General features: G+C 42.7%; 1 protein-coding gene and 1 long non-coding RNA gene across 16 annotated transcripts in view; one reads left to right on the top strand and one right to left on the bottom strand.

The window, feature by feature from the left end:
• CCDC178 (coiled-coil domain containing 178) overlaps positions 1–21,019 on the top strand; it is a 350,640-nt gene that overhangs the window by 256,575 nt on the left and 73,046 nt on the right. The window lies entirely within an intron of this gene.
• On the bottom strand, positions 9,039–14,321 carry LOC120397999. The gene is made up of 3 exons (XR_005594127.1): positions 14,273–14,321; positions 12,113–12,203; positions 9,039–9,166 (listed from the first exon to the last, which is right to left on the bottom strand). It is a non-coding gene; the product is annotated as an uncharacterized LOC120397999 (long non-coding RNA).

The following is a 21,019-nucleotide window of genomic DNA, read 5'->3' as shown; positions in this document are numbered from 1 at the left end:
CCAGTGAAAAGCATTTACATTTACATTTATCCTGATACCTGAATTCTTCGGACACCATCAAAAATCGCTTAGCACATGAACGATCTATAACTTAAGCCCCCAGTACCAAGACTAAGTATTATTCAACAGATGAATTTGTTCAGTTGACCCCTTTTATATGTTCATCAGCTGCCCAGTAGCACTTCCACTATGTCATATGCTCTGACTTTATTATTAACACATGTCCCACTATTTCTTTCTTCTCTTCTGGATAATTTAGGAGATAAGCAGTTGAACTCTCTGACAAAACTCAGCATTTGTTATAAATTCATTCCATTTAATACCCCCTATTTTCCTGTGACATTTGCTTTCAAAGGCATTTAGGCAACTGTCAGTACCTTTGGTGGATTTCCAGCTTTCATATCCATATGTTCTTCTTCAAGGAATGTCCCTGTGGGTGCTTCACCTTAGGTGTCTTGGGGCCCTGTGGTAGCAGTGCCTCGTTGGGCCGCGCATGCGCCGTAGCCATCTTGCACTGCTCTGAGTGGTTACATAGTGGTGCGCAGCCAACCATCCTCCAGTTCCTTCTCTATGACCTTTGGCTTGAGTCGAAGTGATCAGCAGCACCCTGTCTTGCATCAGATAAGATTTATAGTAGTTAGTTCATAGTGATAGTGTTAGCTTAGTTGTAGTTAGTTTTCCCTATTTCCTTACTTTAATTTCTTAAATTAAAAAAAAAAGGCTTTTCCTTTACCATTTCTATCTACCCCTGTCTCTCTGGCAAGCATACAACCTTTGCCTCAACAGGGTTTACCCCTTACTTTTTTCTAAGAGACCGGCTCTCTCAGGCATGCCTGGCTTACCTGGTTTTAAACGCTGCCTGACTTGCAGACTATCCACACCTGTCTCTGACAGCCACTCTCAGTGTGTCCTCTGCCTTGGCGAGATACACGTTACTCAAAAGTGCCCACACTACAGAAAACTGACAGCTAGGACATGAAAAGCCAGGGATCTTCAACTGAAGCTCCTCATAATGGAGAAATCACTCAGACCAACCTCTAACCCTAAGTCCAGGTCACCCCCTGGCCAACAGTCACCAACGGCAGCGTCTGACGGGGCTCCACTTCAACATCGGCTGCCAAGGAGCCTACTTCTAGAAAGGCTACAAAAAAGCAGGCACAGACATCCCAGCACCAATAATAGCCTAAACAAAAGTGATCTTCAAGAGAAAAATCTGTCCCGGTACCGACGGCACTGAAAGCATCGGACCGCGAGGCACTGGGAATGTCCGGCACCAAGAGTTCCTGACGAGTTAAAGACACTGTGTGGGCAGGTTCTAATGGAGGTTCACACAGCAAAGTGAAACCTTCTAGCTCAGCGCCCCTGGAGCCGAAGAAGATCTCAGCACCTAGCGGTACAATGGCACCACCTGCTGTACCGATGCCACACAGCTCTAAATCCTCAGCACCGGCAGCTTCAACTCAGGCTCCCAGGCTGTCCTCCATGCTGTCCCCAGCACCGAGCCTCATGGTACCGCAGCAGCTCTTGAGATACGCGGACCTGGTAATGGCTTTAACACCTGAATCTCCTCTACGTGGCACTGAGGGTACCCCATCCAGATCAGTACATAGTCAACTGACTGCTCTCTGCAGATCAGCTCCCCCACCCCATCTCCAGTGATGAGGAAGAAAAGGATGATGCAGTGATATATACTTCTCGTCATTCCTCATCAAAGCCAAGAGCATTTCATCATCAACCACCCGCAGATATACGAGGATGGTATGGTCACCCATGGGCAGCACACTCCATACCATTTCCACCTAACTGGTCATTCTGGGATCCATGGGCAATGTATAGGGCCCAAAACCACAGGCCACCTAGCCCACCTAGGTCCAGAACAGCCCAGTCCCCTTCACCTACTGCCCTGGCACCCTCTGAAACACAAGAGAGAGACACTGAGGAACTAGAGGGCACAGCTGAACATGACACTTTGCCACCTGCTCACTTCTCATCTTTGTTGCCAGATGAAACCATAATTCCACCAGCCTCTACTACAGAGGATGATTTCAAATCCTTGGAGGACCTCTTCAAAGGGGTTACTGAATCCATAGACATTTCATTGGCAAAGCCACCAGAAGCCCAACATAAGCTCACAGACATACTCCAGGCATCCCCATCGGCAAAGATAGCTTTGCTGATAAATGATGCTATTATGGAGCCTGTGAAAATCATCTGGCAGACTCCAACTACTGCACCACCCTCGTGTAAGAGGTCTGACAAAAAATATTATGTGCCAGCAAAAGGAATTGAATTTTTATTCACACACCCTGCACCAAACTCCTTAGTGGTAGAGGCGGTCAGTCAAAGGGGGAAACAACACCAGTCCTGAACAACCCCATATGGTAAGAATTAGAAAAGGCTAGACCCTTTGGGGGCAGAAAGCCTATTCCTCAGCTATGCTTCAGTTCCGCATAGCTAACTATTCAGTCCTGCTGGCTAAATATACACACAATCTGATCTCCAAAATGTCAACGTTTATTGAAAATTTGCCAGAAGACAAAAAAGAAGAGTACAAAGCAAACACTTCTGAAGGGCCTCTCATCGTCAAGACAGCCCTCCAGGCTTCCCTTGACTCTGCAGATACGGCAGCATGACCCATTGCTACATCTGTTGGCATGAGCCATGCATCCTTGCTCCATCTCTCCGGATTCTCAAGGGAGGTCCAGGCAACAGTTGAAGACTTACCCTTTGAAGGACAAAAATTATTTGCAGACAAAACCAATGTCTCACTACACACCCTAAAGGATTCAAGGGTGACCTTGAAAACCCTTGGCATTTACATACCTGCAAACAAAAAGAAACAGAGCAAGTTTTACAATCAGAGATTCCAGTTTACGCCATACTCCCAGCCACAAAGACAATGTGACCAATGGCGTAAACAAAAACAGAACAGACGTCAGTAGAACCAAGATCAACCTTCGACGTCTCAACCATCCTCTTTATTTCTATCCCATCTACTCACCCCCTTTCCCATCCCTCTTCAGGGACCCCTCTTGCAAGCACCTGTTACAACAGGAAATAAACCACCTCATACAGTTAGGTGCCATGGAACCCATACCATCACAACACAGGGGGAGAGGTGTTTATTCCCATTACTTTCTAACTCAGAAAAAGACTGGCAGGTGGAAATGCATCCTGGATTTACAAAAACTCAACAAATCTGTAAGAACACAACATTTCAAAATGGTGACTAACCACAATAATTCCGGCATTAGAGAAAGGAGATTGGCTCTCGGCCCTCGACCTCCAGGACGCTTATTATCATATTACCATTCACCCGTCACACAGAAGATTCGTGAGATTCACCTGAGGGAAACAGCATTTCCAATACAGAGTACTACCCTTCGGCCTTTCCACTGCCGCAAGAGTTTTTTCCAAGGTTCTCGTTGTCATTGCAGCTCACCTCCACAGACAAGGAGTGATGATATTTCCATTCTTAGACAACTGCCTGATAAGAGCACCAATGCATCAGGAAGCAATAAATGCCACACAGAGCATGATAACCCTGTTCACGGACATGGGTTTGCAAATAAATGTACAGAAGTCCACACTGGTTCCTGTCCAAAAGTTGGAATTCATGGGAGCCTACCTTGATTGTCTCACAGCAACTGCAATGTTACCCCAGCAATGCTTCCTCACTCTAGTCAACCTAATTTCAACAGTGATGGACAGCCTACCAACATCTACCAGAACATGCTTACAACTCTTGGGGCATATGTTGGCAGCAACATTTGTTGTAAAACATGCCAGACTCCATCTGAGATGCTTGCAGACCTGGCTTCGAACAGTGTATATACCACACAGACACTCTCTCAACAGATGCCTCACAGTGCCACACAGAGTAAAAGACTCGCTAACATTGTGGACACAATCACATAGCGTTTTTTCAGGAGTCCCTTTCCAACAAAAAGCTCCAACCATGACAATCACATCAGATGCTTCCCTAGTGGGCTAGGGGCACATCTATGCAACAGTCCCCAGCAGAGTCCAACCTGCACATAAACTTATTGGAGCTAAGGGCCGTCCAAAATGCATGTGAGTACTTTCTCCCTTTAATCAAAAACAATGCCATCAAGATCCTCATGGACAATATAGCATGCAACTGAGTAGAGTTGGCAGTTTTTCAAAGGGGCACTATTAAGGGCCCAAAAGCAAGCTATTCCACTGGGTAGGAAAGATAGAAAATGTGGCAAAAGACCACCTTGGCTTAACCACGAGATCTTGCATGATCTAAAAAATAAAAAGGAGTCATATAAAAAATGGAAACTAGGTCAGATTACAAAGGATGAATATAGGCAAACAACACAGGAATGCAGGGACAAGATTAGAAAGGCAAAGGCAAAAAATGAGCTCAAACTAGCTATGGGAATAAAGGGAAACAAGAAGACTTTTTATCAATACATTAGAAGCAAGAGGAAGACCAAGGACAGGGTAGGCCCACTGCTCAGTGAGGAGGGAGAAACAGTAACAGGAAACTTGGAAATGGCAGAGATGCTTAATGACTTCTTTGTTTCGGTCTTCACTGAGAAGTCTAAAGGAATGCTTAACATAGTGAATGCTTATGGGAAGGGGGTAGGTTTAGAAGATCAAATAAAAAAGAACAAGTTAAAAATCATTTAGAAAAGTTAGATGCCTGCAAGTCACCAAGGCCTGATGAAATGCATCCTAGAATACTCAAGGAGCTAATAGAGGAGGTATCCGAGCCTCTAGCTATTATCTTTGGAAAATCATGGGAGACGGGAATGATTCCAGAAGACTGGAAAGGGGCAAATATAGTGCCCATCTAAAAAAAGGGAAATAAAAACAACCCAGGAAACTACAAACCAGTTAGTTTAACTTCTGTGCCAGGGAAGATAATGGAGCAAGTAATTAAGGAAATCATCTGCAAACACTTGCAAGGTGGTAAGGTGATAGGGAATAGCCAGCATGGATTTGTAAAGAACAAATCATGTCAAACAAATCTGATAGCTTTCTTTGATAGGATAACAAGCCTTGTGGATAAGGGAGAAGCGGTGGATGTGGTATACCTAGACTTTAGTAAGGCATTTGATACGGTCTCGCATGATATTCTTATCGATAAACTAGGCAAATATAACTTAGATGGGGCTACTATAAGGTGGGTGCATAACTGGCTGGATAACTGTACTCGAAGAGTAGTTATTAATGGTTCCCAATCCTGCTGGAAAGGTATAACAAGTGGGGTTCCGCAGGGGTCTGTTTTGGGACCGGCTCTGTTCAATATCTTCATCAACGACTTAGACGTTGGCATAGAAAGTACACTTATTAAGTTTGCAGATGATACCAAACTGGGAGGGATTGCAACTGCTTTGGAGGACAGGGTCATAATTCAAAATGATCTGGACAAATTGGAGAAATGGTCTGAGGTAGACCAGATGAAGTTTAATAAAGACAAATGCAAAGTGCTCCACTTAGGAAGGAACAATCAGTTTCACACATACAGAATGGGAAGACACTGTCTAGGAAGGAGTATGGCAGAAAGGGATCTAGGGGTTATAGTGAACCACAAGCTAAATATGAGTCAACAGTGTGATGCTGTTGCAAAAAAAGCAAATGTGATTCTGGGATGCATTAACAGGTGTGTTGTGAGCAAGACACGAGAAGTCATTCTTCCGCTCTACTCTGCGCTGGTTAGGCCTCAACTGGAGTATTGTGTCCAGTTCTGGGCACTGCATTTCAAGAAAGATGTGGAGAAATTGGAGAGGGTCCAGAGAAGAGCAACAAGAATGATTAAAGGTCTTGAGAACATGACCTACGAAGGAAGGCTGAAAGAATTGGGTTTGTTTAGTTTGGAAAAGAGAAGACTGAGAGGGGACATGATAGCAGTTTTCAGGTATCTAAAAGGGTGTCATCAGGAGGAGGGAGAAAACCTGTTCACCTTAGCCTCTAATGATAGAACAAGAAGCAATGGGCTTAAACTGCAGCAAGGGAGGTTTAGGTTGGACATTAGGAAAAAGTTCCTAACTGTCAGGGTGGTTAAACACTGGAATAAATTGCCTAGAGAGGTTGTGGAATCTCCATCTCTGGAGATATTTAAGAGTAGGTTAGATAAATATCTATCAGGGATGGTCTAGACAGTATTTGGTCCTGCCATGAGGGCAGGGGACTGGACTCGATGACCTCTCGAGGTCCCTTCCAGTCCTAGAGTCTGTGAATCTATGAATCTATGTTTTCTATAAACCGCTAAGAGGAAGCACAATCATACTCCCTGTGTACAGAGGCAATATACCTTTGGAATTGGTGCATCACCAACAACATAGAGATATTAGCATCCTATCTGCCGGGATGGCAGAATACAACAGTGGATCTACTAAGCAGGGATTTTTCACAAGTGGGAGATGGATCCTGGAATTTTCAAATCCATATTCAAACTATGGGGGTTCCCAACCATAGATCTATTTGCAACAGCTCAGAACGCCAAGTGCCCACAATATTGCTCCCAGGCTGGATTGGGACACCATTCCCTAGGTGACACTCTCCTCATAGTATGGGAGGTGCAACTGATGTAGGCATTTCCCCCGACACCATTCCTAAGCCAAGTCATTCACAAGATCAGGCAGGACAAATCCAGGGTCATTCTCATTGCACCCACACAGCCCAGATAAACGTGGTTCCCATACCTGCGCCAAATGGCAATGAAACCACCTCGAGCCCTTCGCTTAATGCCTCACTTTCTGTCACAAGATGTGGTACGCATCTGTCACCCCCACCTCACAGTACTCCACCTCAAGGCCTGGTTACTCCATGGCTGACAGGGGGTCAGAAAGGACTATTCTAAGGAAGTGAAAGATTCCTTTTACTATTACTGAACAGTCAGAGACTAAGTACAAGAAAGACATATATCCATAAGTGGAAACGATTCTGCATCTGGTGCAAGGACAAACAGATTTTTCAACAGTTGGCGCCCCTACCGAGAATCCTTGATTATATACTGGGACTTAAAAGATCAGGGCTATTCGCAAGCTCCATTAGAGTACACTTGGCTGCCATTACTTTCTTCCACAACAGAGTGGATGGAGTCACTATATTTGCTCACCCAACGATTAAATGCTTCCTTAAAGGCATAGAAAACACTTATCTCACACTAAGAAACCCTACACCCATGTGGGACCTCAACCTTGTTCTACGTGGTCTCATGGGAAAATCAGTTGAACCCCTTGCAACTTGCTCTTTGTTGCACTTATCAATGAAGGTGGCTTTCCTCATTGCCATCACGTCCGCAAGACGGGTGGGAGAATTAGGTGTCCTAATGGCACACCCAAAGCTTATATAGCATTCTTTAAGGATAAAGTAATCTTGCGACCACATCCTAAATTCATACCCAAGGTTGCCTCCACTTTTCATTTAAATCAACCCATCTACTTAGGTGTATTTTTCCCAAAGCCACATGCTGACGGGAGGGAGGCCTCACTCAACACACTAGAGCATAAGCTTTCTACATAGCTAATGTTCGCAGAACATTAGCTTTCTACATAGAAAGAACAAAAACATTCAGAAATTCACTTAGACTATTCGTTTCCATAACAGAATGCTTGAGGGGCCAAACCATCTCAAAACAGAGACTATCCAAATCGATATCTGGATGTGTCCATTTGTGCTACCAAAACAACAATCTGCAACCTCCACCAGGAGTTCACACATGCTCCACCAGAGCATTAGCAACATCTGTGGCCTTTCTCAATAATGTACCTATCACTGACATTTGCAGTGCAACTACCTGGGCATCAGCCCATACTTTCACTAAGCACTATGCTTTAGAACAACAATCAGCATCAGATGCTCACTTTGGACTTGCGGTGCTATCCATCATCAATAGACCAACTCTGAAGCCCCTCCCCTCCACTGAGGGTCACTGCTGAACAGTCACCTAAAGTGGAGCACCCACAGGGACACTCCTTGAAGAAGACGAGAAGGTTACTCAGCTGTGCAGTAACTGAGGTTCTTCTAGATGGGTGTCCCTGTGCGTGCTCCACTACCTTCCCTCCTCTCCTCTACTTCAGAGTTTCACACTGATTCTCTGAGGTAGAGAAGGAACTGGGGGATGGTTGGCTGTGCACTGCTATATACCGGGTAACTGCTCGAAGCAGCGCAAGATGGCTATGGCGCGTGCGTGGCCCAACCAGGCACTGTTACCACAAATTTCCGATTACAAGCACAGGGCACCAAGACACCTAAAGTGGAGCACCCACAGGGACAACCATCTTGAAGAACCTCAGTTCTCTTAAGGTGGAAATAATATTTGAATTGAAGATTCATAGTTTTGATCTTTAAACTGTAGATTTTCAATGACTAAATCTTGTTGAAGCTGGTGACTGCAGCTGCTGCCTTGCTGCCTTTGTGACATTATTTCCTTCTGGATATCCCCACTGGTTTGCACATTACTGTCAAGGTTTGTGAATTGACTCATCCCTTGCATTTCTTTGCCTTCTAATGTAATGCTTAAGTTGGGAGTTTCTAGGGTCTCATTAATAACAGGATCGGTGAGACAATGCAGTCTTATTTAACACCAGTGTCTATGTTAAACCATTTGCTTAAGTCTGCATTTATTTTATCTGTGCAAGCTGCACCTTGATATAAAGCTTTGACAATGTAAATTATTTTTATCGGCATAATAGCCTTTATTTAAAGAGATGAATCTTTAAAGATATTGTTATAATTGTGTTACAATTCAGTCACAATAGTCATCCTCTTATTAACGTTTTGATATGATAGTGCAGACATTTAGTAGGAATTTTAGGAGGGTGTTTTGTTGTTTTCTGTTTCCTCTTCAGCTTTTTGAGTTACTGACATATTATTGCAGTAAAACATATGTAGGGTCAATTCATGCTGAATAGTTATTAGAAACCATGATAACAGAAGTCATTACATTGCAGTTCAGTTTTGACAGTAAAATTTCTGCAACATTATCACAAATCCTCACGCATTAGTGCAATGATCCTTACGATAGTTTCATATTAGAATCAAAAGACTGCTGTAGCATGCTTGATACAAAAAGTCATATAAGTCAAGATAACTTCTTTTGTGCTTTTTACAGATAACATTTTTTCTCTCACACATATGTACCTCACTCAGAGCTCTTTGATTCCTTTGCATCTAATACTTCGCTCATCTGTAATATAAAAAACAGTTTTCTTTAAATAACATGTGTCTTGATTTGAAAGACCAAAAGAACAATGTGATAAATCTGGTAAGTCTGCCTCAGTTGTGTCTAATTTCTGCAATCTGTTCTAATTTTACTGACATTTCACTCATTGCCCTACTGCTAATTTATCTACTTTCAGTTGTAGAACATTATGAATGGAATTAGAATGCCACCTCAGTTATCGCTTTTGCAGGAATGTTTGAAACTAGGAAAAAAATAAAATGATTTACTATAGTAGGTATAGTTTTCTAAGATTTTACCCATATAAATCTACACTCATGAGATTAACGCACCCCTGAGATGCAAGCTTGATTATGCCCTGTGGTGGGATGGCTGCCCCACCCCCATGTGAGAGAGGGCGAGAGTAGCCTAGAGCCACTCCCTTTTTTAGTTTTTGGAACCCTGGATGACGGAAGAGATTTAGGGAACTGTGGTGAGGATGGCTCCAATGGGCATGTGACGGGGTTGGGACTCACCACCGTGGCACCTCCCACTGGTCGCTCAGGGCTCAGCTTGGCCCTATATAAGGGCTGCCCAGGAGAGCAGCAGGCCGTCTGTCCCAGACCTTCATGGGGGAAGGTCTGTCTCCAGAGCAGGAGACCAGCACCTCAGACAGACCAGTGCTGGGCAGGCTCAGGGGGAGGATAGTAGGGCTCCAGCCCAATACCTGCCAGACTGCAGGACCTGATAGAAAGGGCCTAGAGGGTGTGAGGGCTCAGAGGGGAAGTGGCTCAGGGACAGTTGGACAAGGAGAGAGAAGGAGAGCAGGAAGGCTGCCACTAAAGGGTCCCTGGGTTGGGACCCAGAGTAGTGGGCAGGTCTGGGTCTGCCCCTTCCCTCTTGTACTCCACCTGGCCATGCAGTAGGGTAGCTGATATAAACTGCAACCGGCCCTTGAGACAAGGGGCTAGATTTTGGAGGTTGTAGTTGGCCACTGAGGCCAGTGCAAGGACTGTTGCTAACCCTCCCCCCCAACCCCCCGGAAGGGGTGAGGATGGACTAGGGAGCACTGCCAGAGGGCAGTGGCCTGAAAAGGATGCCGCCGAGCGGGGAGCCACGCTGGTCCAGACACCAGCGAGGAATAGACGACGGACGGGACACCACCAGCAGAGGGCGCTCCCCATGAACTGAGCTAATTCCCGGAGCGACCAGCGGGAGGCGTCACGGTGGTGAGTCCCAACCCCGTCACATGCCCATTGGAGCCATCCTCACTACAGTTCCCTAAATCTCTTCCCTCCAGGCACTAAAAGAGGGAGTAGTCCCAAGTTCCCAGCTAGCACTGGTTGGAAATATTTCAACAAAACATTTTTTCATTGTGATTTGCCTATTTGTCAAAATTGAAAAACTTTGTGGAAACAAATTTCAAAACCTCCCTGGTTCCTTGCCAGCTCACCCACCTGGCTCCTTGTCAGCCCACCTGGCAGGCTTCTGAGGACCCCAGGGTTTCCAGGTTCATGGATCCTGGAACAGCCCACCATGTGGACATCCCCAAAAGCCGGGGTTCTAGGGCTTCAAGGGACTGCAGCTCTGGAGCACAGTTCTGCCATGCAGACTGCCTCAGGTCAGAGTCAGAGACCCCAAAACTTCCAGACTGCCAAGCCAGCTGGCTTCCCAGCTGGCCAACTCCCAAAGCAGCTGGCTTCACATACTACCTGACTGCTGTGAGTCGGGCACACATTGAAGCGAGGTGGACTGGGATTTGGGCAGCTGTGTCAGCCTCAGCAACTTGCCATGTGGATGAAGGGAAGCTGGGAGTCTTGGAGCTTGGAAGTCAGTATTTCCTGGTTCCCTCTTGGCCCTCCAGGTTGAGTGAAGCAGAGCCAGGAGTCTTAGAACTTGGAAGCCAGCACTTCCAGGGCTTTCCATCATCCTGTCAGGTGGAGTACCAAGGACTCAGGACTTCCCGGCTCCCCCTCATCTCACCAGATGAGCTGCCATGAAGACAGGGATCCTGGAAGTTCTGTCAGTGAAACTGACATGAATCAGCAGCTGCCAGGAATCCCAGGGAGCACACTTTGTTTTGGAAACACCACCTTTTGATGTTTCTGAAACAAAGCATTATGACGTTTCAGTTCTGCAAACATTTTCAAGTTTTTGTCTTTTTGTCCCAATTCAGAATGAACATTTTTCTGAAAATTCAAAAATTTTCACTGAACTGAAATTCAGTTTCCTAGTTAACTGTAGTCCCAACCACTCTTCTGTAGACAAGTCTACTGTGACTGCACACAATTTTTAATATTATGTTATCACTAAATCTAGCCACTCTTGACATTGATGTCAATGCAATTTGTGAAATAAGTTAAGGAACGTGGTATTTATTGACTCCTGATTTTCCACTCTGAAGTGTTACCTTTTATTGATGTGCTCTTTCATTTTCTTCAGATATTTTCATTCTATTACAACAACTCTCCATAATTCTAATTTTTAAACTAGTCTGTTCTGTGGTGAATATCATATGCAGTTTTGAAATTCAGATAAATTGCAGTAACTAAGTCATTCCTTGGCCACCAGAACATTAATGTACTTTCAGATTCAAGCTAATTTCTCAAGGGTACTTCATCTTTAGTGTATGGATGCTGACTGTCAGTTACTAAATGTTTTGTAATCTTATCATATATCATTAGTTCTAGTATTATCCCTACAAATGAAGTCAGGTTTATACTAAAGGCTTGCAGTTTCCTGAATAACTCCATCTGTCTTGACACATTCCTGAAAGTTCATCTTGTATTTCCAGATGACTACAGAATCTGTAGAACCAAACGTTTTAGGGTGATAGTTAAAGATAATAGAATTATGCACAGGAATTCCTAGTCATTACGTAGCACACTCCCTTGTGACATTTTTTATTAAATCAAAAAAGGTTGCATTTGGAAACAACTTCTATGGGTATAGGCATTGTAATAATGTGCTCACCTATCTGATGTCAGGGACAGCAACCACGTCCATTTTCTATTGCTGACTGGGTAGTTTAGCCATCCAGTTGAACTCAAACACTCCACTCTTTCTAGAATAACAAAAATAAAAAACTAAGTTTTAACTAAATCTCACTGGGACATATGTCTAACTTCTGCCTTGGCATGTGGGGCATGAGGAGCTATGTCCCATCTTCTACTGGAAACTCCAGTGTTGGGCAATGGAAGGAAACAAAAACCTACTGTTTCCTCAGATCCATGCTGCTTCTTTGCCCAAGGCTTCTTCCTTCACCTTGCTCATAAGAAATCTTCTACCTCTCCAGGGCTCTGAGACAACAGTACAAAGAAGGCAACAAAGTCCTATAATATACCAATTATCCTCTCTGTGAAGGATCCTTCCTCTTGGTTGTGTGGCTTCTTCCACAGCCTTTTGGTGGGTAGACCACAAGTAGCGTCTGCTTTCTCTCTCTTTCTCTTTTTCTATAAAGAGACTCTCACAGATCCTGCTTCCTTCAGAACTCTCTTTGTTATTAGGACTGGGTGGTTTATTTATAACTCTGTCACCTTTCCCAGCATTCTTTTCTGGGGCCTATGAATCCTGTGCTACAGTCCCAGAATGTCTTCTTTCTCTGCTGCAGTCAGGAACATGACAGCTAGACTTTAAACTGCTGTCAAAGGACTAGCTTGCTCTGGTGACAGGCTTAGAAAACAGCTCATCCAGTATGCCGAAATAGTTATTTCCAGTTCCAAGGTAACAAGATCTAAAATTAAATCTATAAAATCTGCAAAGGATCTCTTTGTGATCAGGTTAAACTAAAACTCATTCAGTAAATAAAAATTCAAAACAGATTTCTGAATATGTAGTTCAACTTAGTAAAGTCATACCTTTCATTTTCCATTCCTCTTATTCTAGTCACCTAGATTTTAATTTCATTCAGATATAGAGGAGGAAAGGTCTAACTTCGGCATAGTAACTTGAAGGACAAAAGCACCCAGTTTGAAAAATACATGAATTGGCTCATAGTCCCTTCAAGTGGGATATCAATTAGTCTGTTCAAGAGGCTGTTGACCTCGGTATTTTTTAGGGCATGTGGTTAAATATTACACACAAATCTGAAACTTGTCTTTGGGTTTGAATCTTGTCTTTAAACTTATGTCTTTGGAGAACTGCTTCCTTGAGCAACCATTTTTTAGAAGGGTATTTGGGAAATGAGGTAGCTATTTAATAAAATCAAGGAAGAATTCCATATAATAGATTGCAATATTTTTGTCCATGAATTCAGGACTACAAATTAGATTCTGAATGTATATGAGATATTTTGAAAATTTTGTTAGAAAAAAATTAACCAAGAAAATTAGTCAGCTATTTGGATAGCAGTTAGCACAGTGAATTTGAAATTATTAGACATAATTTAACCTGCACAGGCTCTTCTTAAATAATGGATTTGCACAGGAGTCATTAAGGGCCTTCAGAACTTTCATCACTAGTTCTGATGTGTGAAATGGAAAGAACCCAGCTTGATTCTCAGAATCCCTGCTGTGTTTAGCTAACAAAAACATGTTAATCTTTTTACCTGTAAATTCATTACATTTGATACCAAAATAATTAAATGATAATAGATGTGGAATTATGTCATTTTACAGGGAAATACTGCTTTCAGCATCAGTCAAGGAGTGTGCATTTGTAGGGTGAGTCAGACTGCAGTTCTGAAAGCTGAAGGAAGCCTCATTCACTATGAAGTTTTAAAAATACAATTTAAAAATCCCTGAAAAAAATAATCATTCGATATACTGGTTCACATGCAGATGTTCAGAAGATACATTTCTTTGTCACCATACCATATAGTCTAAAGTTAAATTTCTAATATTTTCTCCCTAGACAAATTCTTATGTATAGTTTGCATGTGAGTCTGTCTTTCTGGAAAAATAAATATGTATGTAAAGTATCTACTAAATAATAGGCTTTTAGCAATTACATTCATTTTAGACATTGAATTCAAACCAAGCAAAATGTCCAACTTTGTTTACTAGTTTCATACTTATCTTTTCTTTCAATATCCTGTCTTGGTTCCCTAGTTACAACATAGATGCACCTAAAGTTTGCTAGAAACATTTGCCATTAGCATTTTCTAAAAAAAATTAAATTTGAGGATAATCCTACCTCCAGAGCTTATTCTGTTCCTAGCCATTGACTGTGACAGTGAAAGGCTCATCTGAAAGCACTGGAGCGTCCCATCTAAAAGCATAAAACATATTACATTTCATGAAAAAGCTAATTCAGATTGTTTAATTCTGGTAATATTGCCTCTGTCACCTTCAAAATCAAAATGTTCTTTCCTGTTATTATAAAGAAAACAACCAAATTGCTTAAAAACCCATTTGAATACACAGCTGCCTTATGTTGCATACTAATTTGATTAAAAATGCTTGTTCCTCACCAGCATTTTTACATAAAACACTGGTGAATTTAATAAAGAAATATAAAAATATTTTAGTAATTTCTGATGATAGAGTACACTATAATGTCCACAGTGCCCCTGGACTGAGCAATAATCTTGTTGCAGTGTTAGAAGGCACTAAACTAGATGTCTTGCTGTATTTGTTTGCTCAGTGCTTTGGGCACTGTTCCAACCTCATTGCAAATAACTGCATTAGTCAAGTGTATCCAAATTATTACAACACAGCGTCCATCCCAGTTATTGCTGTTTAAGCACTTTCTCAATCTCCACATCACTAGAAAACATTTATTTGAAGGGTAAGCTTTGCATAAATTCAGGTCCACTTTTATTTTCCATAGTTCTGAAACTCTGACCTCTTTTACAAATTGCTTTGTGTACTTCCCTAGAAAGAATCATAGCTAATTGAAGGAGCATTTGTAGTATTGATTTGTTTGTTTGTTGGTTTACTATGAACACCTGTTGTATTAATTTAGATGGAATATATGGGCTAATGGCCAATCACTGTCCAACATTAAATAATGTTAAACAAGGTCCGGGGCTTGATATATAGACACATCAGCCTGCTCAGCACCATAGCTAACACACTATTAAAAATCTTTTTAACCTTTTTATTAAAGATACAGAAAAGGAAGAACAGTTAAGGCATATAATAATATATAATATAGTATTGGATATAATATATCAGTAAAATTAATTTTTAATAATATACGTCAAAAATAAATCAATACAATAGAGTCAAAGGATTTCATTTTAATAAGATAAAAACAGTTCATTTCAACAAAAATGAAATGAGAGAGTCAAAATTATTCTTTTTTACTTTTCCCATTGAAAATTTCATCTAAATTAACCACATTCCATCTAAACTTTTTAATTTAGACAAAACTGCATTTTTCCAATGGAAAACTGTTCTGTTAAAAAAAAAATTGACCAATTCGAGCATTCAGACAGGCAGAGTTAAGATTGCACATGTCAACTTTATGCTGAGATTTCCTGACATTTGTATTCCTAATCATGTACTTATGTTTTCCAAACATACCTTTTTGCAAGTTTTGCTTGATAGAACTCTTCTACTTCTAAGCTTATAGAGCCTGTGAGGTATTGAGAAATGGTGGTTGAGTGGTATACACATCCAGACTCACTGGTGGCATACACTGCATGAGTCCCAATCAGTGGGCCTTCTGTTCAGTGTGTGGCTTTTTCCTTCAATAGACTGTTTGCCACCTATCTGAACACAAAGAGCCACTTACTGCTACAGCTCTGGCAAAAACAAAGGCTCCATATCTGGTGTGTTTCCCCTGGATTGGAGCACTGAGCTTTTGTACACCTTTCCTCTAATCCTTCTCATTCCTCTAGTGATTCATAAGATTTGTTGGGGCAGGGAGAGGGTCATGCTATTTGCCCCAGCTTGGGCAGACAGCACTGGTAGAAAGACCTGCTAGAGCTCTGTCATGAATTACCATATTAATTGCCACTCTTTCAAGATAATGAGATCTTCAGTCTTGCAGACAAAGGTATAACAAGGTCTGTGAGGGCTGTTTTCTAAACAGATATTCTTAGGACATTGCTGTAGAAAAGCAAGACATTGACCCCTTAGAAGAAGCCAGGAAGCCTTTATGTCACCTGCTCCACCAAAAGGTTTTCTCTGGTGTGTGGAAGATCTTGTAGCTAATTCTGGTCTTCTGCATGGAGCCTAGTTGTCTGAGTATGCAACCATGCATACCTCACAGCATTAATTTCAGAGACAGTGCTAGTTCAAACTTTTAGATGGGAAACTATAACTTGCCTTAGCTCTACACATGCTCATTAAGGACATTTTTTAAAGTGATGAATAGTGGCTGACAGATAGTTCAGTGAGATCCAGCTGCTGTTTTAGAGCTGGCTATTGGAGCATGCAGTCTGGGACAACTGGGCAGCCATCTTGAATGGATACTTTATTAAATTAACAATGGTGGGTGGTGCATAAAATTATTATTAAGGTAAATTCATTATACTATGTTGTTTTTCTCCTTTTTTCTGTGGGGATTACTACCCCAACAGAGACTTCAGTTCAATAGTCTGCCTAGAGCCAGAGATTTTGTCAGTGTTGTGTCAAAGGATGTCTGGCTCTCATACATGTAATAAGGGTAAATTATATAAGAAGGTTTGCCAACTTTCTAATCAAAACCGAACACCCTAGCCCTGCCCCTTCCCTGAGTCCCTGCCCCTGCTCACTACATTCCCCCTCCCTCGGTGGCTCACTCTCTCCCACCCTCACTCACTTTCACTGGGCTGGGGAGGGGTTTGGGGTGCAGGAGGGGGTGAGGGCTCTAACTGGGGGTGCGGGCTCTAGGGTGGAGACAGAAATGAGGGGTTCAGGGTGTAGAAGGGGGGGTCTGTGCTGGGGCAGGAGGTTGGAATGCAGGGAGTGGTGAAGGCTCTGGCTGGGGGTGCAGGCTCTGGGGTGGGGCTGGGGATGAGGGGTTGGGGTAGAGGAGAGGGCTCTGGGTTTGGGGCATGAGCTTACCTTGGGCAGCTCCTGGTCAGCAGCACAGCAAGGCTAAGGCAGGCTCCCTGCCTGTCCTGGCTCCATGCTGTGCCCCAGAAGTGGCCAGCACATCTGGCTCCTAGGCAGGGGGGAGCCATGAGGCTCCACACACACAGCTCCCATTGCTCACAGTTCCCGTCCAATGGGAGTGTGGAGCTGGTGCTCGGGGTGGGCAGCACGTAAAGCTCCGTGCCCTCTTCCCCCCCCCCCCGCCTAGGAGCCAGACCTGCTGGCCACTTCCGGGGTGCAGCATGGTGCCAGGACAGGTAGGGACTAGCCTTAGACCCGCAGCACCGCTGACCGGACTTTTAACAGCCCAGTTGGCGGTGCTGACTAGATCCGACAGGGTCCCTTTTCAACCAGGTGTTCCAGTCAAAAACCGGACACCTAGTCACCCACATTACATGTGATATTTATATTGTTCTGCACTAACAGTGTATATTTTCTAATAAAGGTTTAAATCATCTGGGAACTAAGGTATAAATAGAGCTTCAGTAGCTGATGCCAAATATAGATTGTCTTCCATTTAGCTATTGATTCTGACTTTATTATATCTGAAGAAACTTGTGCACTCTTTTCTTTATCTTTCAAATTTTAAGAATAATTAATATATAACCGACATATAATAATAATCTAGAAAAAATGTGCATGATCTAATAAAAAATAAAGTTTAGAATTTGCCTCTCTCCCATAGGTCAGTTTGATACTCTGTTGGATTTCTGGTGGTAGATGTGGTACTGTAGCATAATTCTTAGCCACCACAAGGCTGGATTTAGTGTACCTGAACAGCAAACCAGAGTTTAAAATCATTTAAATGCTGAATAACCTTATAACTGCAAGACTCAATTATGGCATTTCACTTGTCACAGAGATCTCCATAGGGCTACTCCATTGCTTGTAGTTTTTTCAAAATGTAGTGGTATGATTGCTCATTGATTTGCCCTATGAGTGATACTCATATTATGCTCACACTATGTTTTTTTGTGTCTGGCTATAAAACAGTAGATCGATTGTAAAGTGATATTAATAGTTTTTAAAGCCTTAACAGTTGCAGACTTGAGAACTCTGAAGGGCTTACATTTTAGACTACATTCAGACCTTCCAGCAGTTCTCTGGGGGAAACCCTTGGCTCATTGGGAAAATGGGGAAAGACAGCCAATCTCCTAGGGAAGGGCAGCCAATCAGAATTGTTTAATGTGCTAATAAACAGTCTGCCCCGCTTCTTCTGCACTCCCAACATTAGTCACAGTGAAAATATGTCATTTACAGTAAGATTTGTTGACGAAGAGGATGGCTGTATCCAAGTAAAGGAACACTTTATCTGTTTCCAGTCTGTCAAATGACTACTGGAAAAGGCCTAACAGAACTGTTTATGAATGTTTTGAATGAGAATAAAATAAAGCTTCAGGACTGCCATGGCTAAGGCTATGACAATGGCATGAACTTGAAGGAAAGAAACAGTGGCATCCACGCAAGGATCCTTACACTGAATCCAAGAGCTTTCTTCGTGCCTTGTGGCTGCCATTCCCTCAACCTGGTTGTGTTGGATGTGTCAGTGTCATCTTCTTTAAATTCAGTATTTCTCTTTGGAGTACTGCAAAGGATATATGTTCAATTTCAGCATCAACTATCATGTGGAAGATCCTCACGGACAATGTTACAAATCTGACTGTGAAGCTGCTAAGTGACACTCACTGGGAAAACTGCATTAACAGTGTCAGGCTGATGAGGTACCAAGTGACTGAGGTTTACTATGCTCTGATAGAATTGGCACAGTCAAGTAAAGCAGAGCTGGAATCCAACACGAGGCACAAAGCCTGGCAAACCAGATCAATGACTTCAAATTTCTGGTCTCTATTGTAGTTTGTCACTATATCCTGTTCCAAGTAAACGTTGTAAGCAAGGCATTATAAACTCAGTTGATGGACATCATGACCACTACTATTTTGATGAGAAGCTGCCCTGATTTCATTGTGGTCTACAGAGTCAACAGATTTGAACAGGGGTGGCCAACCTGAGCCAGAGAAGGAGCCAGAATTTACCAATCTACATTGCCAAAGAGCCACAGTAATACATCAGCAGCCCCCCATCAGCTCACCACCCCGCTCCCGCTCTCAGTGCCTCCCACCAATCAGCACCTCCCCACACCTCCCAGTCAGCTGTTTCGTGGCATGCAGGAGGCTCGGGGCGGGGGAGAGGAGCGAGGGCATAGCAGGCTCAGGGGAGGGGGTGGGAAGGGGTGGAGTGGGAGCAGGGCCTGTGGCAGAGTCAGAGGTTGAGCAGTGAGCATCCCCCAGCACATTGGAAAGTTGGCACCTGTAACTCCAGCTCCGGAGTTTGTGCCTATACAAGGAGCCACATATTAACTTCTGAAGAGCCACAGGTTGGCCACCCCTGGATTTGAAGATGCCATCATTGCTGCCAGAGAAATGGCGTAAAACTTAGGAGTTGAGCCTGACTTCAAGGAAACTTGTATTCATGGAAGATGAGACAGTTTGGTTACAAGGGCAGACATGAGGTGATGGGATGCTCAGAAGAAAAATTCAAGACAGAGGTTTTTGGCTTGCTCATTGACACTGCTCAAGTGTTCATTGAAAAAAAGTTTGAACAAATAAGCACCATCAAAAGACCTGGGGCAGGTTGTATGGCCTTAGTAAGCTGCCAATGGGCAGGAAAACACTCTTGAACAATTGTATGGACCTTCACTGCACACTGACACCTGGGGTATGTTCGGATGTCAGTAAAAGACCTCTACATCAAATTGAACATCATCTGTCACATTTTGCAACATGGGAAGAATTCTACACTCCAAGTTCTCCAGTTCATTCATGATGCAGAGCTGAAGGACATCTTTCCTAATGTGTGGATAGCTTTGAGGATTCTACTCATGCTGCTGGTTACAGTCGTGAGTGGCAAGGCAGCTTTTCGAAGCTCAGGCTCATTAAAACATATCTTTGATCAATGATGGCCAACAAGTGACTGAAATCATTTGCCATTTTATTGCTTGAAAATGCCATTGGCTGGTCTTTGGATCTCTCTGATGCTGTTCTTCAGTTCACAATGGCAAAGGTGAGAAAACAACCTTTTGAACTAAAGGACTAGCATTAACATTCTAAGCCAGTCATCTACTGTACCACTATTTAATACTGACCTACCCAGTGTTGGTGCACAGTTCAGTTTCTTGATGTTAGTACATTTCAGTTATTCTTAAAATTAAAAAGTTTCTATACGCTTAGAGGAAACAATTTTTTTATTTGCTTATATATAGCATGCATAAATACAGATTTACAGACCTAGAATACAAATTTATTGTCTTACACAAAAGAGATATTCTATGCATGCAAATCATGCATCAAAGTCATAAAATGGGCTACAAATGCAATAAAAATAAGGTATTCAAAAGTTTAACAAATGGAGGGGGGCGCCGAAGATGTTCTTCGCCTGGGGTGCCATTTGATCTAGAACCGGCCCTGGGTTGGGTACTTTTCAAATTTAAAGGCAAACTCCTTTCTCAAAACTGCTCTTTTTCGCTGTATTGCTAGGGTGTGTCTGGATTTCTCTATGCTTATATCTTGGCTCACCAATCTCCAGTCTGCAGTATATTCTTCCAGTGTTGTTACTGTGGAAAGACTTTTGCAAAAATATATCCTATATTTACAGTAAAGGTGGAAGATCATTTGGAATTCAGGAACCTGAGATTCTACACTCAGTGGCTGCTCACCTGACTGATCACAATCATGTTTGTCCCTAATCATTGCAGTATATAAGATTTAGGCATATTGTGCATTGAATTCCTATTTTCTGTAAAATACTAAGGCACAACAAAGTGAGTAAACTATGAATTCTGACACACAGAAAGAAGCCTCTAGTCTTGAGAATGACTGACTTAAATATACCCACAAACAGAGGTGAAAGTAAGCTGGTA

Source organism: Mauremys reevesii, linkage group 2 (genome assembly GCF_016161935.1).
Source record: "Mauremys reevesii isolate NIE-2019 linkage group 2, ASM1616193v1, whole genome shotgun sequence".
Taxonomy (NCBI): Eukaryota; Metazoa; Chordata; order Testudines; family Geoemydidae; genus Mauremys; species Mauremys reevesii.
This window is presented reverse-complemented; position numbering and strand designations above follow the sequence as displayed.